Source organism: Tamandua tetradactyla, chromosome 6, assembly GCF_023851605.1.
Source record: "Tamandua tetradactyla isolate mTamTet1 chromosome 6, mTamTet1.pri, whole genome shotgun sequence".
In the NCBI taxonomy this organism is placed as follows: Eukaryota; Metazoa; Chordata; class Mammalia; order Pilosa; family Myrmecophagidae; genus Tamandua; species Tamandua tetradactyla.
In genome coordinates, this window is record NC_135332.1 from 150995319 (window position 1) to 151010414 (window position 15096).

At 37.7% G+C, this 15096-nt stretch overlaps 1 protein-coding gene and 1 pseudogene across 2 annotated transcripts in view; one reads left to right on the plus strand and one right to left on the minus strand.

Annotated features, from left to right (window-relative positions):
* Positions 1 to 15096, plus strand: part of OXR1 (oxidation resistance 1) — a 440301-nt gene that overhangs the window by 11707 nt on the left and 413498 nt on the right. The window lies entirely within an intron of this gene.
* LOC143685742 (cleavage and polyadenylation specificity factor subunit 5 pseudogene) lies at positions 11301 to 13409 on the minus strand (annotated as a pseudogene).

A 15096-nucleotide genomic window follows, 5' to 3' on the forward strand; every position in this document is an offset into this window, starting at 1 on the left:
AGAGACTGTATATATACTGTGGGTGGGAAGATTCTGAATTTTTTAAAAAGCCCAATATTTGAATGGGAAGTGAAGTGGTTCGGCTGCCGTGAGGTTCTATGTCTACTGTAGGCAGTCATTTCTCACTGGACATTGAGGAGTTTGGGGCATGTATTCTCAGCTGTGAATTAAAGCTCTGCCTCATTTGAGCCAAGGGGGAAATTTCCAAGAAAAGAAAACAGCCTGTTCCCATTCTGTCCTCTTGATTTTTAACCTCTACAGTTCGGAGAAATTTCCTCAGATCCATGTTTTGTCATCTTCTGCCCTTTCTGTCACTTAGCTATTTCTCATCATTTTAAATTATTGGCTGACATTGACAGGACTTTTGCCTAAAATCATAGCATATTTTCTAGAAGGAAACTGTGAGGTTATAGACTATTGGTTACAAAGTCCTGATTCATGGACCAGAGCCAGTCAGTGACAAAGAATTTTGTTACCAAATGAGAAAAATAAAGATAATATCTGACTAAGATTGCTTATTTTCTTTCTTTAGTCTGAAATATCCTTCCTGATAGTTTAATGTTAAAATGGTCTTCTTTTTATGAAATGAAGGTGATAATATATTATAATTACTGTCTTTAATTGATAAAAACAAGAATGATTAGTTCAAAAGTGGGTCTCCCAATCTAATTTTCAAATTTATGGGTCTGAAAATCTAAGACTGGGAACCAGTGATCTAGTTGAGTTGTTACCAAAACCATAAATCCCATCAATGGAAACCCTAACAAGTGGTCTTTTTAGCCTTTCCTTAAAACTCTTCCTGTGAGTTGTCAACCTCATAGATGGCCCATTGTGCTTTTGGGATTTTCTAATTTTAGATTGTCCTCTGCATTGGATTTAAATCTATTGCTCTAATTACGACTTTTTAATTTTACTTAGAGAGACATATGTGATATCTAATTTAACTTTTTCCAAAGTGTCTTCACCAGAACATTAATTCCACGATACATGTTAAGAGTTACTATAAGTAAAGAGAGTCCATGGTAAAATTATTTTGGAAAACATTAATTAAAACAATAGGTTACTTAGTTTCAATACTTCACACATTTGTTATTATGCTAATTAACTTAAAAAATTTATTGAACACCTACTACATACCAGGCAGTGTTCTATGTGCTCATTTATACTAGAGGTATTCAAGTGGAAGAAATAATATTCCAGGTTTCCCAAATTCTCTGGAATATTTTTCCTTCCTTCTTGTTGTTGATGTTATTTGGGACAGTACTAATATCATTAGATGAAAGCTATCTTCTTTGCCTTACTCTCCCTTTCTTTACATTTCTCAGACTAAACAGGACAATTCTTTTAACCCTTACTTAGTTACATAATTTCCAGACCCTTTCATTTTACCCTGGGCATACCTTACCACACTACTAATTGTGATTTATGCAATATCTTCCTGTCAATCAAACAGTCTTTCTACTATAGCATTTCCAGTCTATCAGATGGTTCATGTAGCAGGTTTGATTTTTAAACTATATGTGCATTTGAGTCAATTAGGATTTAGCCAGAAGTAGGTCCACAAGAAAACAAAATAGACTAGTCTAAGATAGTTCTTAAAGTCTGGTTCCTGGGGTACCATCACTTACGATTTTGTTAGATGCTCCACCCGAACACTACCCAGTCAGGAATTCTGGGGATGGAGCCCAGCAATTTGTATTTTATCAGAGCCTCCAAGTGATTCTGATGCATGCTAGAGTTTGAGAAAAACTAGTAAAAAGTTAGCTCACTTGAGTCTTGTGTAGCTGCTAAAAAATAATAATTTGGGCATCATTGATATGGTGTAGAATGTCTTTCTGATCATTTTAACTAACAGGTTCAATTGTTTTTTAAAGTTGTTTTTGGAAGGGAAGAGAATGTCCTCAGCATATAAGATTCTGTTTGTTATCCTGTTAACTGCAGCATCCAATTGATAAAATAGTTGGACTATTTTGTTTGTATATAACTTAAAAACAATAAACCCATTCTTTTATTAATGTTTAAAACACTCAAAGAAGAAAGTGCATGGTTGTAGGCCATTCCTGCCATTCCTGTCCATTCTGGTTCTCAAAGTAGTAGTATTTTGTTTTTATTTATTTTTTTAATATAACATCTGTCTTGGGATAGAATTTCACATACCATATAATTCACCATTTGAAGTGTACAACTCCATAGCTTTTAGTATATTCACAGAATTTGCAACTATTACCACAGTCAATTTTATAACATTTGAGGAACTGTCATATTGTTTTCCAAAATTCATTTTACATTCCCACCAGCAGAAGGGGAGTACCTTCTCCACATCCTAGCCAATGCTTGCTATAATCTTTTTGCTTATGGCCTTCCTAGTGGGTTTAATTAGTATTACATTGTGGTTTTGATTTGTATTTCTCTAATGGCTAATGAGGATGAGCATCTTTTAATGTGCTATTGGCCTTCTTTGGAGAAATGTCTATCCAAAATTTTTGCCCACTTTTTAAATTGGGGTATTTGTCTTTTTATTATTGAATTGTGAAGTTCTTTACATATTATAGATACAGGTCTCTGAACAGATACGTGAGTTCAGAATAGTATTTTTGATAAAGGCTTTATGCACCAAAAATTATCCTTGTATGTGGGAAGAGAGATTAATGAAGTATAAATAAAATGTGAATTTTCTTTTTAATGAAAAATAAGTAGCAATGGCCACTACTAGGATAATTCGACATCAAATTTAACTGTTATTTATGTAGGTTGTTTAATTGAGGGATTTTGCCTGAAATTTGTTGAGGAGGGAGTCAACACAGAGTTTTAAAGGAAAGAAAGTTTCCATAAAAGTGGACAGCTAAATACTGAAAAGGATAGGCACCAAATATAAGCTATTAAATTTGGAAGTTAGGATCATAGTTATTGGTTATACAGGAGAACAGCTTTTTCTGGGATAATAGCAACAAGCATAATGCACTCAATTTATAAGTGAGGGAGATGGATGGAAATGGAGACTCTAAAGACTTGCCTTCTTTAAATTGCCACATGATGAGCAGAAGAGGGGAGGTTGATAAGAAGGTAGAATCTGGGTCCAGGAAGAAGGTCTTTAGATTGGAGTGATTTGAACATGTTTGAAGTGATGGAAAAGAAGTGTGAGGAGAGGGAACAATTGATGACACATAAAAGAAAAAGGTAAAAATCTCAATAAGGTGGAGGCAAATAAAAAGCAAAGTAGGAACAATTTTCTTGATGGCTGTCAGGGCACATGTTGAAGCTCATCCACTATTCTCAATTGTGGAGTGCAAATAGACAAGATGTATCTTCACTGTTCACATCAGACCTCTCCATCTGAATGAGATTTCCAACACTCATTACACATCTCTTCTTGTAATATACTCCCCTTAAATTTCTATTAAATCATCAGAGTTGATACTTTGGTGATGTAATGTTCCTTATTATAGTATATTCTGTATTATTAGTATTTTTCTTAGTGACATTCTACAGTTTCGTGCGAGCTTTTAATTCAAAATATACCTGATATCTCTCACAATTCATTATTTCAGTGACTTTGGTATTCCTCCAGTTTTGTCCTACTCCAAGTAGCATTTGAGTGTGTTAAGTGTTTGCTAATTTTAATCCCTTTAGCTGAAGTAAAACCAATAAACAATAATTTAAGCATTCCTTTCTAAATTATGAGCTTTCCTCTGATAGTTTTCCATTTTTTCTCTGTGGTTTCTTTATGAAGTATTCCTCTTGATGTGATTTCAGTACCTGGAGAATAAACGTATGGAAATTGGACTTTTAACTTGCCAGAAATCAGGAGACCCAACTTTAAGTCCTGGCTCTGCTATTAACTAGCTATGTGTCTGTTTTAGTTTTCTAGTCTGCTCAAAGAAGATACCATAAAATGGGTTGGCTTTAAAGAGTAGGAAAATGTTAGCTTATAGCTTGAGGCCATGGGAATGTCCAAGTCATAGCATTATCAAGGGGATGCTTTCTTCCTGAAGACCAGCTGTTGGCAATGCACATGGCAGTATCTGCTGTTCTCTTCCTTCTCTTCTGGGTTTCGTTGATTTCAGCTTCTTACTTCCATGACTTTTTCCCTCTCTGGATGTATTCATCCCATTTATAAAGGACTGCTGTAAAAGGATTAAGACCCACCCTAGGCCATCCCTTAACTGAAGTAACCTTATCAAAAGGCTCTACTTACAATGGGTTCACACCCAAGGGAATGAATTGGCTTTAAGAACATGATTTTCTGGGGTACATACAGCTCTAAACTATCACAGTGTCCTTAATCAATTCCCATTCTCTCTCTGGATGCTTTTTTTCTTTATTATAAGATTTCTAGATTGAAATGAAATGAAAGTCCCTTCCAGATTTATTACTCTGTGAGTCTTTAAGTTTACAGTTTTGCTTTCTTTTGTAGAATAATAATCCAGAGCCCCAACTTTAAATATATACATATATGAAACTTTGTTTTAAAGGTGTATGTGCTATAATGTCTTATTTTATCATTGATTATTTCTTTAATTGAAAATCTTCCATAAGAAATTCTGATAATGTTTCCTTCACATCCATGGATTCCTTCATGCATAATTGGAACACTAACCCAGAGCTGCTTACTGGGATGTCTCAGCTCCAGGCCTCCTGATATCATTTGCCCACTTGCCTCCTTCTCAGTATAAACCATGATTGTGAATATTTCTCTCCTGCATCATGACTCACCCTTTTCTGAGAGTCCTATCATTCTGGTATTTTCTTCTCTACTCCACATTCTCCTACCCAGGTCTGTGGGCTACATATTTTGTTGGTGGTGGTGTTGTTGTTTTGGATAATAACTCTGTCAACTATTATTTATTGAGTGCTTTCTCTACTAGGCACTGTGCTATGTATTCTGTAATATAATTCCAATGAGTTTTTATATTTATCTGGGGAGTTGGGTAATCCCAATTTTTTACTACTTGGAAACCAGGTTAAATTATTTAACCAGGTAAGTAGAAGGAAATGATTTGAACCTCTAGCAGCTAGCATCCATAGATGTTGCTCTTAGCAACTCTGTTTTTGTGCGTCTGGAATAATTCTGGAGAGGAAGAATATTGGCATTAAATGGAAGGAATAACTTGTAAATTCCTTTCACTTATGTATTTTTCCCCTTGATGCCTAGAATGGCCGGGAGAAGGGACTTGAAGGGACTTGAAGAATATGAAGGAAAGATTGATTACCATATCTATTGAGAGTATGTGGCATTTCATTTCAGAGTGTCTATTTTATTGGAAATCATGTTTTCCCATTGTTAATAATAAATGATCATAAAAGCAGTTGTCATCCATTGAGTTCTTGTGTAATGAGGCAAGAACACTGTTAATCAGTATTTTAATTACGTTTAGCCTGAAAGGTGTTTTAAAATTTCTCTTTGTAGGACTTCCATACATTTTACATAGTTAGGCTCACTGGTCTCACTACATCTAAATTTATTTTCAGTACCTGTAATAGGTCATGCTGTATTTGTTCGGAAATGTATTATCTATGGCATATATTACATCTTCTAGGCAGCTACAAGATTGTATTAAAATGAAGCATTGATTGTAGGCCAGATGTGTGCCTTGTCATTGCATCATTTAAAATAGGGCATCATGAAGAAATTGAGACAATGCTCACAAATCTATCAGAATTATCTTGTACATGTTTGATAAAAACCAAGAAAGAAAATAATTACTTTACTGTATAGAATTTAGTATTTTAGTATGTATTGAGGCACAATTTTGGCCCAAAGATAAAAAGATGCTCAAGACTGAAACTGTGGCTTCATATAGCTCATAGCCTGATGGGGAAGACAGATATAATTAGATTATTTCAATAGCATGGAAATTATCTACATTTGGTTTATCCTACTTTTATAAAGAACTTTAACTCATAAATGACCAAGGCCTAGGATAAAAAAAATCACCTGTAAAAATAAAATGAAAGAGACTTGATATAGTAGCAGCTCCTCTGAAAGAGACTTATGTATTTTATTTGTCCATAAATTGTGATGAGCTCCCATACCTATTAATAATAGGTGGCATTAATAGAAACATGAAGCAAGAACAAAGGGGTCAGGGAGAAAAGTTCTCATGTCCTACTACTTCCACATGATTGAAGAGACAGACAAAATGAAATTGTCTACAGAAGGTACATCATAATAGAACGTCATCACGTAAGAATGTTTCAATTCGATGTGTTAACTCTAAGACCAATTGAACTCCATGATGATGGTGATGGTAATGTAATGAGAATCATTAATGATAACTAATGTTTATTAGATTATCTCACATATTATTCTCACAATCCAGTGAGGTAATCACACTATTCTCATTTTACATATAGTAAAGCGGGCACAGAGAAGTTAACACACCTTCCTGAGATACACAGGCAGTGAGAGAGAGCGTTCAAGCCCATGTTCTTAATGATGGTACCATGATGCAATGATGCATTCTGTCCAAACTGCTGCCAGTCCCAGGAGCTGGACTGCAAATTTGCTTGGAAAAGGGAGAGTGATTTCATTGAGTGCCAGGATATAGAACTAGCCAGTGGATTAAATTAGGCAAGCAGATTCCTAAGCATTATGTCAAAGATTTTCTGATAAACAGAGATGCCAAAAAATGACATGAGGAAGTTTATGCTAAAATCAGGGGAAGTTTTTTCCTTTGGTCTGTGCCTAATTTAGATTCTTTTAATATAGAAATGGAGAATTCAGTTGCTTAGATACAAAGAGTAGTCAAAAACTGCTGTTGTTATTGTTGTGCAACTCTCCTTACCTTGTTGACTCAAAAAAATTATTTAAGAGCATTTTGCTATTTAACCTACTAGTTCCAGTCTGGACTGTTTTTTTCCCCCTCATATTGAAGTAGATTGTTTTTCTCAGAGCTCAAAATAAATGTCCTAGCTTAACAATGAACAAGTCCTTCAAAGAGCCTGAAAGCTTCATTACCTTCATTTGGACAGCAGTGATAGACTGTGACAATTACCTAATGTGATTCCTATTATTTACAGGTCCCTTTCCATTCCTTAATAGCAACATTACAAAATCAAGCTGGTAAAATGTGTACAGAGAAAATTCTTATTGGTAGTTTGCAAATACCACATGTTCCATTACTTGGAGTTAATATTACATGTCTTCTGGGAAAGATCTTAGCACACATCTTAGCACAGCTTGCTTATATTCAAAACAAAAAAATCACAATATCCTAAGAGTACTTATAATTAACATTTATTGAGCATTTAGTATGTGACAGGCAGTGTCCCAAGCACTTTACATTTTAATGCTCTTAATCCTCAGACCAAGCCTGGGAGTTGAGTTATAACTGTCCTCCTTACAAATGGCAAATTAAATGAAGAGAAGTAATAAGTAATGGCCTGGTGTCATACAGGTAGTGAATTTCTGAGATGTGATTTGAACCTTAGCCATCTTGCTTCAGAGCCTACACTCACAATCACTTGTCTACAAAGCTTCTCATAATCATGTTTATTTCTAATGAGAGAGGCAAAATCATTCATTGTATGGTGAGTGCATGGGACAGGTACTACAGGTTGGCTCACCTGATATGTACTGTACTCCCATTATAGAATATCTACCTTTACTATCAAGGCCGGTAACCAAAAAAAAAAGCAGCTTTTTGAGACTCTTGCGCTATAATTCACCTGTCCTCAAAGTTCTGCAAAATAGTTTCAGTTGTCCAAGACTTGAGTGTGTGAAGTGAGGTGCAAGTATGGCAGTAAAGGCAGGTGGCTCTTCTGTGGTTGCTAGTCTGGTTTTTGGTATTACTCCTGCCAAGCAGGGGGCAGCAATAGCAGCAGGATTAACAATACAACATTCTTATAGGATTGTTGAGAGTTTCTGTGACTAATTACTGCCTGTAATAAAATTCCTTGGCTTAGCTAGTTAGATTGGGTTCCCTGCAAATGAGAACCCTGATCAATACAGAGAACTTCAGGTTTACAAAGAGATGTTAGTCTAAGAGTCTCCCATACCCTTGGTATAATTTCAGTGATGGAAAATTGAACTAGAGGTAATGTGTTCCTCTAATACTAGAACGACAGACTAGAAGGCCCATTTCACATTTAAAATTGTATAATTTTTAAGATGGAGGACCAGATGGGGCAAAGAAAGACCATTCCTAGCTTTGTTTAAACCAGTTTTTTGGTAGAGACTATCTCTTCCTTCTTTGAGTTAGCCATCTTACAAAAAGCGTTGCATTTCTGGAAGATAATGTGCTTCTTGTGAAGAACAAGACAAATAATAGAATTTAGTTAAGAAAGGCGCCATAAAACATTGCCTGTTACATCAACACCCTCAATTTTAGAGAAGCAAAAATGGTATGGGATTTTTTTCTTGCCTTTATTTCTCTTCTTCTCACCAACATCCCATACCATATCGAGGTGAGAAGGAGGCATCCATGGTGGGGAAAAATCATTGAGATCATAGGCAGGGTGTCTTTAAGATGGTAAGTCTGAAAGTTTAGCTGGGGTGAAGGAAGGTTAGAGAAATAGGAGAAAATAAGTTTGGGGAGAGTTACTTAGAAAGAACTAAGGAAATGAACTTCTATCATGCAGATAGGATTTGACAGTTTTGAGCAGGCTTGGAAAAAGGATCTGTTAAGAAAATTGATATGAACTTGGTAAGTTGGATGATTCGAGGTAGAAAAGAGATAGAAGGGAGAATAATTATGAAACTGCTTTAATAACCTAGCAGTGGGTGGGTAAACACCTAAGATACAAAGTTGGAAGGGGAAAGACAGGAGTTAGTAAAGGGTACTGGTCCAAGTTATGAAATTATTATAGAAGCTAAGTATAAAAAAGAGTTTAAAAAGAGGAAAGTGGTCAACAATGCCATGTCCCAAAGATGTAAATAGCAATAATAGTTTGAAAGTTGCTGTCTTCTACACTTTTAGCACAAATTCAAATACAGTCAGGAGTAGATGACAAATAGCAGGGGATGCAGTGATTGTTTTAAGCTGTTTGTAAGTGAAAGTTTACTACTGCAATAACCAGCATTGAACATACAATAGTGGCTGCGAATTCTATAGCAACTCTCTCTCTCTGCATCTAGACATAATCCTGCAGAGAATATCTGAAGAGGAGAACTGATTTACATCTTCTAATCTGTACTAAGAAGAATTCCCTGTGATTGCTCCCATGGGTTTAAAAAAGGAAATCAGTTTTTAGAAACTGTTGGGTCTTTTACTGTGGTCATTAATCTAGTTTTTACTTCTGTTTTAATTTTACTTATAAATCTTTATAAAAGGGATACTGTGAAGACATTGAAATGTTTAGCAGATAATAGAGAGATCCAAAGGTCATAAGCAGAGCTCAAATTAACTTTTCTTTTTCCACATGGAAATTTTAAGAATAATTTTAAAAAACATCTTAAATATAGTTTTATGTTTCTCCTAGAATTTAATTTCTACTAAATTATTGGAGGGCACATGCTATAGACCAGTCATACAAGGGTACCCAATTTCACAAGTAATAAGATTGCACAGAAAGTGGTCATTATGATAAAACACTTGAGTAGCATGCATTAAATCACTACTAAACTGATGACTTCAGAGTCTCTAAATCCATTTGTGATGACACTTTATTTATCTCAAGGTAATATGTTTTGCAATTTTAGCAATCCTAGAACATATTAACTACCAGGAATCAAATCGAATATTCCTTTGGATCCTAAAATAGATAACATTGTTGTCTATTGCCTGAAGCCTCTGCACTTTCCATGGGCAAAACCCTCATGCCAATATTCCTTTTATTATTGATCCAATATTAGAAAGCTTGGATTGTGGCTTCCCAGCCCAGAACAAATTAGAAGCAACAAATTACAAGGGGGACAGAGAGTGACAGATAAACTAGCTCCACCAAGAAGTAAAAGCTAAGAATTTTATGTTAAAAATAGATGGAGATAAATATAATCCCTATTTTCCCTGTCTCAGAAAAAGAAACTTTTCAAAGTCTGAAGAATAGATAAAATACTTGGCTAATGTAGGATACTTGCAGCAATTGCTAAGAGCAATGATGTTTCATCTTAGTCTCGGGCATTTGTGTCACTCTTTCAAAAACCTGCAACATTTGCCCTTGACCCAACACTGCTATTACATCATCTATTTCCACCAAAGTTCATGAGATTTTTAAGTTGAACTTCAATAGTACAGTGCCTAAGAAATTCTACCATTTTACTTTCTTGCATCTTGAGATTTATAAGTAATATTTTTATGACTTAGGCATATGAGCTAGGCTGGGAAGTTGACCGTGTAAAATACTTAGGGCTGCAGTAGAAGTCCTCCTTGTTCTACAAGGTTCTTTTGTTCTCTCTCACTTCAGGAGAGTTTCTCCTGGGATAGACTCTAAGCTCAGGTGTCTAAACATTAGCTTCCTTTTTCTCTTACACAGCCCCTCTGGTGGTGGAGAATGATTATTTAAGGGCCTTGGTTCAAAATCAGAGCCCAGTGGCTTTCCATACTTGCTGAAGTAAATGTTTAGTGTCAGCCCTCTTTTTACCCTCATCCTCTTAATAAGAACTGAAAAATCATAGCAATGTGGATGGAGCCTTCGGTAAGGCAAACAACTTCCTAAACCTCAAAAACTCCCTAGGGCATCCCTGTATTACAACACAGAGCAATAATTAATTTTGGTAATGATGACCCTGAGTCATTATGAAAAGGTTAAATTATTCAACATAAAATTTAACCAAGCAAGGCCTGCAATGTGCAAAACAGCAAGGATAAATTTAATACAGTTTTGGGAAATGCCCATGAAAATGTTTTAATACTACAGAGAGAGATAATGTTAGGTTACTTGAAAAGTTAAATTCTATGAAACGTCCTATATGCTGGCAGTGCTTTTTCATAAGAAAGCAAGAAAACAAAACAAGATAAACATGAATATTAGCTGCCTGCCAATCATAGGATGCTTTTATCTGTAGAGTCTAAATAAGTTTGTTTTGTTTTGTTTTGCATGGGCGGGCTCCGGGAATCGAACACGGGTCTCCTGCATGGCAGGCAAGAATTCTGCCAATGAGCCACTGTTGTACCACCCTTAAATAAGTTTTTAATTGAGATTTTTTTAAAGGATTTTAAAAGTTTAATGTGAAATTTAAAAAAAATGTACAAAGAAGAACACTTTGTTTAATGTTACATAAAAGTATGAGTAGAACCAAGGTGAATTAAACATTATTACATTTGTTTACACCCCTATTTAGTTCTTCATATTAACTTTACTATTCAATCAACAGAAAACAGGGGGCAATTTAGGGAATTAGAAAAAGATAAAACCAAAAAAAAATTCTGCCATGTTTACTCTTCTACACTGTATAGCTGTGCTCACAGAGAGGTTTCTTTTACTTCTCCACTGCACAGAAATTCAGTTGTATACAAATTAAACCTGCTCAAAAGCTGAGGGAGACTAGAATTATGGGCCCATATGTCATACATGTCATACAATTCAAATAATGGCACAGCTACCTGCTTGTAATTTTTAGGGACTGCAAATACGGCTTTCTCTTGATTGAAACAACTTATGTTCCTTAGGCTTTGTAATAGCGCAAGAATATATGGATACTGAGACGGTTCAAACTTTGGTCTCCACCAGTTACCAACGCAATCATCAATGATCCAGTCATGCAGGACTCCATCTTGACGAACTATTATCTCTGTCATTAAGCGTTTTAGTCCTTCAATGTCATCTTCTCCTGGGCTAAGGTGACCACCAGGTAATTTGAAGAAAGTTGTTCCTTGTTGTAGCAGTAACACATGGGGTAGCCGGTGCTCCTGTACCATCAGAACTCCTTCTACAGTTCTCCACTTTCCAGTTGTGTCAAATTCTTCTTCATGCGCTGAAATCGGGCTGCATCCGAGCTGTCTTTCTCATAGAGGGGCTCTTTTGTATCAAAAGAATAATTGGTAAGAGGGTACAGGTTGATGCTGCGCTCCAGGGTGAGGACTTGGTCTGCTGGATGTATTTGTTGCCGAACTGGTGGACCCCTAGGGCCAGCGGGTCTACTTGCGATTGGGCGACGCCACTGCTGGCGAGCACGAGCACGGGCACTGACTGCGCGCGGAAAGGGAGGAGACTCTCCCCGCGCAGGGAGCGGTTACCTGCGACCCGCTCAGCAACGCCGCCGGCTGCCGTTAACGTGAGCGCGCAGGGGGAGTTACGCGTGTCGAAGTTTTAATTGACAATTAAAAATTTTTTTTTTTGAGTAAGCCGTCTATTTGGAATGTTTTTGAAAGGCTGATTGTCTTCATTTCCCAGTTATTTTCCTAATATAGCTGACTTACCAAATTGAGTTTACCTTTGTAAAAACAAAAGTAAAGATATAATTCATATTTGATGATATATGTATTCAGATATTAACGGGAACGAAAGACCACTGGGCTTCACTGCCTTTTGAACATAGGTTAGTTTTTTTTGCTCTCGCCATCATGAATATAATTAAAAATCAAAAGATATGTAATTTCTTTCTTCCTGATTTTCAGTTAATTATTTGTACTTCATCATGATTGTTTAACATTGTTCTTCTTAAATGTCATCCTCAGTGATAAATGTAAAGGTTTAAAACTTTCTGTGTAATAAGATAACTAAAGCTTTATATATTTACTTATTCAACAAATGTTAAATGAGTGTGTTTTGTGCCAGTACCAGTCACTGAGGATACATTCATAGACAAAATAACCACCAGTCTTTCCAGAGCTTACATCGTGGTGAAAGGAGAAAATATAATGGTTTACAGCTACACAGTGCTTACTATGTGCTAAACAGTATCCTAAGCACTTTCCATATGTTAATTCAGTTAATCCCTCAAAACAGGTCTATGAAATGAGTTATAATCTCCTTTTTTTTTTTAGTGTTCGTTTTTTACATGGACATTTTGTTTGTTTGTTTTTCACATGGGCAGGCACTGGCAGGTGAGAATTCTGCCATATGAGCCAGCGTTGCCCGCCCTATCTCCATTTTATGGATGAGAAAACTGAGATAGGAAAGGTTAAGCAATTTTCTGAAGGTCATACAGTTAGTGTCATGGCAACACTTCAAACCCAGGCAGTCTGGTTGTCTGTCATATTCCTAACCATTGTGCATTCTCTGTTTCCCTTCTCCAGAAATGTTTTTATCATCATAAAGAATATTTTCAGGATAAATAGATGTGGCAGAAAAGTATTGAAAAAGAAATGATGAATTTTCTAATAATAAAAGCAATAAAACTGTTAAAAAATTATATTCAAGAACACCTAAATTCTTCTGTAAGTCCGTGTGTATTAATTGTCCAAGTAGAGTCACATGCAAGATGCTCCAATACCTTTTGGCCATGTGGAATGACTCACTAGAAATTTTAGTGGATAGTCTTTTAAAAGTCCAGATTTAGTAGCTCCATGTGAGAATGACTCATTCATATTCCTTATTGACTGTTCTGTTCCTTCCTGACCAAGAGGAATCAAGAGGAGCCTAGGCAAAATTGTGAAGCTGGCAAAGGTGATTTTTGGTATCCTGATGATATTGGTCAAGGTCAGCACAGAAACAGAACCTACAGAGAAATACACAGATGGATAATTAGATAGATAGATTGATTGATAGATGGATAGATAGATAGATAGATAGATAGATAGATAGATAGATAGATGATAGATACTAAGACATTTATTATAGGGTGTCCGGGACTTCTCGCTCAGCGTCAAGCCCCCGGCCGGCGAAGGGGACAGAGGAGAGAGAGACAGACGCAGACAAACCGACTTGAATGGCAGACACGAATCCGTAACACGCGGCGGTTGTGAGCACAGACCTTTACTGGAGCTAAGCTTGCATTCTTTGTAACAGGTTCCGCGCGGGCTAAATTACCCCACGGGGGAGCAACCTCTATGCGGCCGTCAGGTACGGCTCCCTGCGGGTCGTCTCGCTTTCCCCGTCCGGGTAACGCCTTTATATACAAAATCCAAACCCAATGGGCTAACGCCACGTATACAAGGGTGATTGGTAGACAGGGTTGGCGGGCGCGTACGTCATACGCGGAGGCAGGATGCGGGCGCCATCTTGGCTCACTCGATGGGCGGGGGGAGCTCTAGGGCAGGCTGCGGCGTGTCCACTAGGCCCGACCCGGGAGGCGGCTCTCCACATCTCCCCCTTTTTTATTCATTTTGACCCAGTGTCTCCATTGATGAGTGAGCTCCCGTGGGCCACTCAGGCCCACTACATGTTTTGGTGCTTTGGGGAGTCTGGACTAGGCTTGCTAGGCACCAACCAGAATGCCTCCTCATATAGAGACCGGAGAGCCCGTGAACTGGAAACAACGTGACTCTCCCTGCAGTGCTTCGCCTCGCAACTGGGTTATGTGGGGGGGCAGGAGAGCGGCAACCAGAGCCGAGAGCGTCATTAGGTGTCTCTGTGCAATGGCCGGAGTCTAGTCTGGCCAGGACCGTGACTCCGCCGTAGAGATCATCCTTTAGACAAAAATTATGACTTCTGGTGCCGCCTTTTACACCCGGGACACGGCCATGGGCTTTGCAGCAGATCCTGTTTTCGAGCGCCCCGCCCTGAGTGGCCGGGACGGGTCATACAGTGAGGGGAAGGACTGGGTAGCGGGACGGTCGTTGCCAGGAGCATCAGGGGCGAGTGACATAGCCAACATGGTAGTGACACGTAATTGCTGCTGTGTCTGGAGCAAGCGTTCTAACAAACATTTAACAGTGACTAAACCCACTAATAGTCCCACTGCCACGAGGATCCAAGTAGTCAAATTGGGCCAAGAGAACCATGAGGTGACTCGGTTCCACAGACTTTGTACAGTCTCGCCCAGTTTGGAAAGGTCGAAATCAACGGGGGTCAACTTGATATCCCCAAGCACTCGAAGGTCTGAATCCACCTGTTGGGAGAGGTTAGTAAAGGTAGGGAGGTTTTAAAGCTGGTCCCCTTTCTATACGATAGAAGGGTGACTAGCGCTCCTGTTGTCATCTTGTCATTCGTCGCCATCATCAGCAGAGTTGGAGACCGGATCTGGTGGCTCTGGTTGGAGGCTTATCAATTTTCTGGGCAACAGTTCCTTGGCGTCCTCGGGCGACGTCACGGTTCTCACCAGTCTTTCCGGAA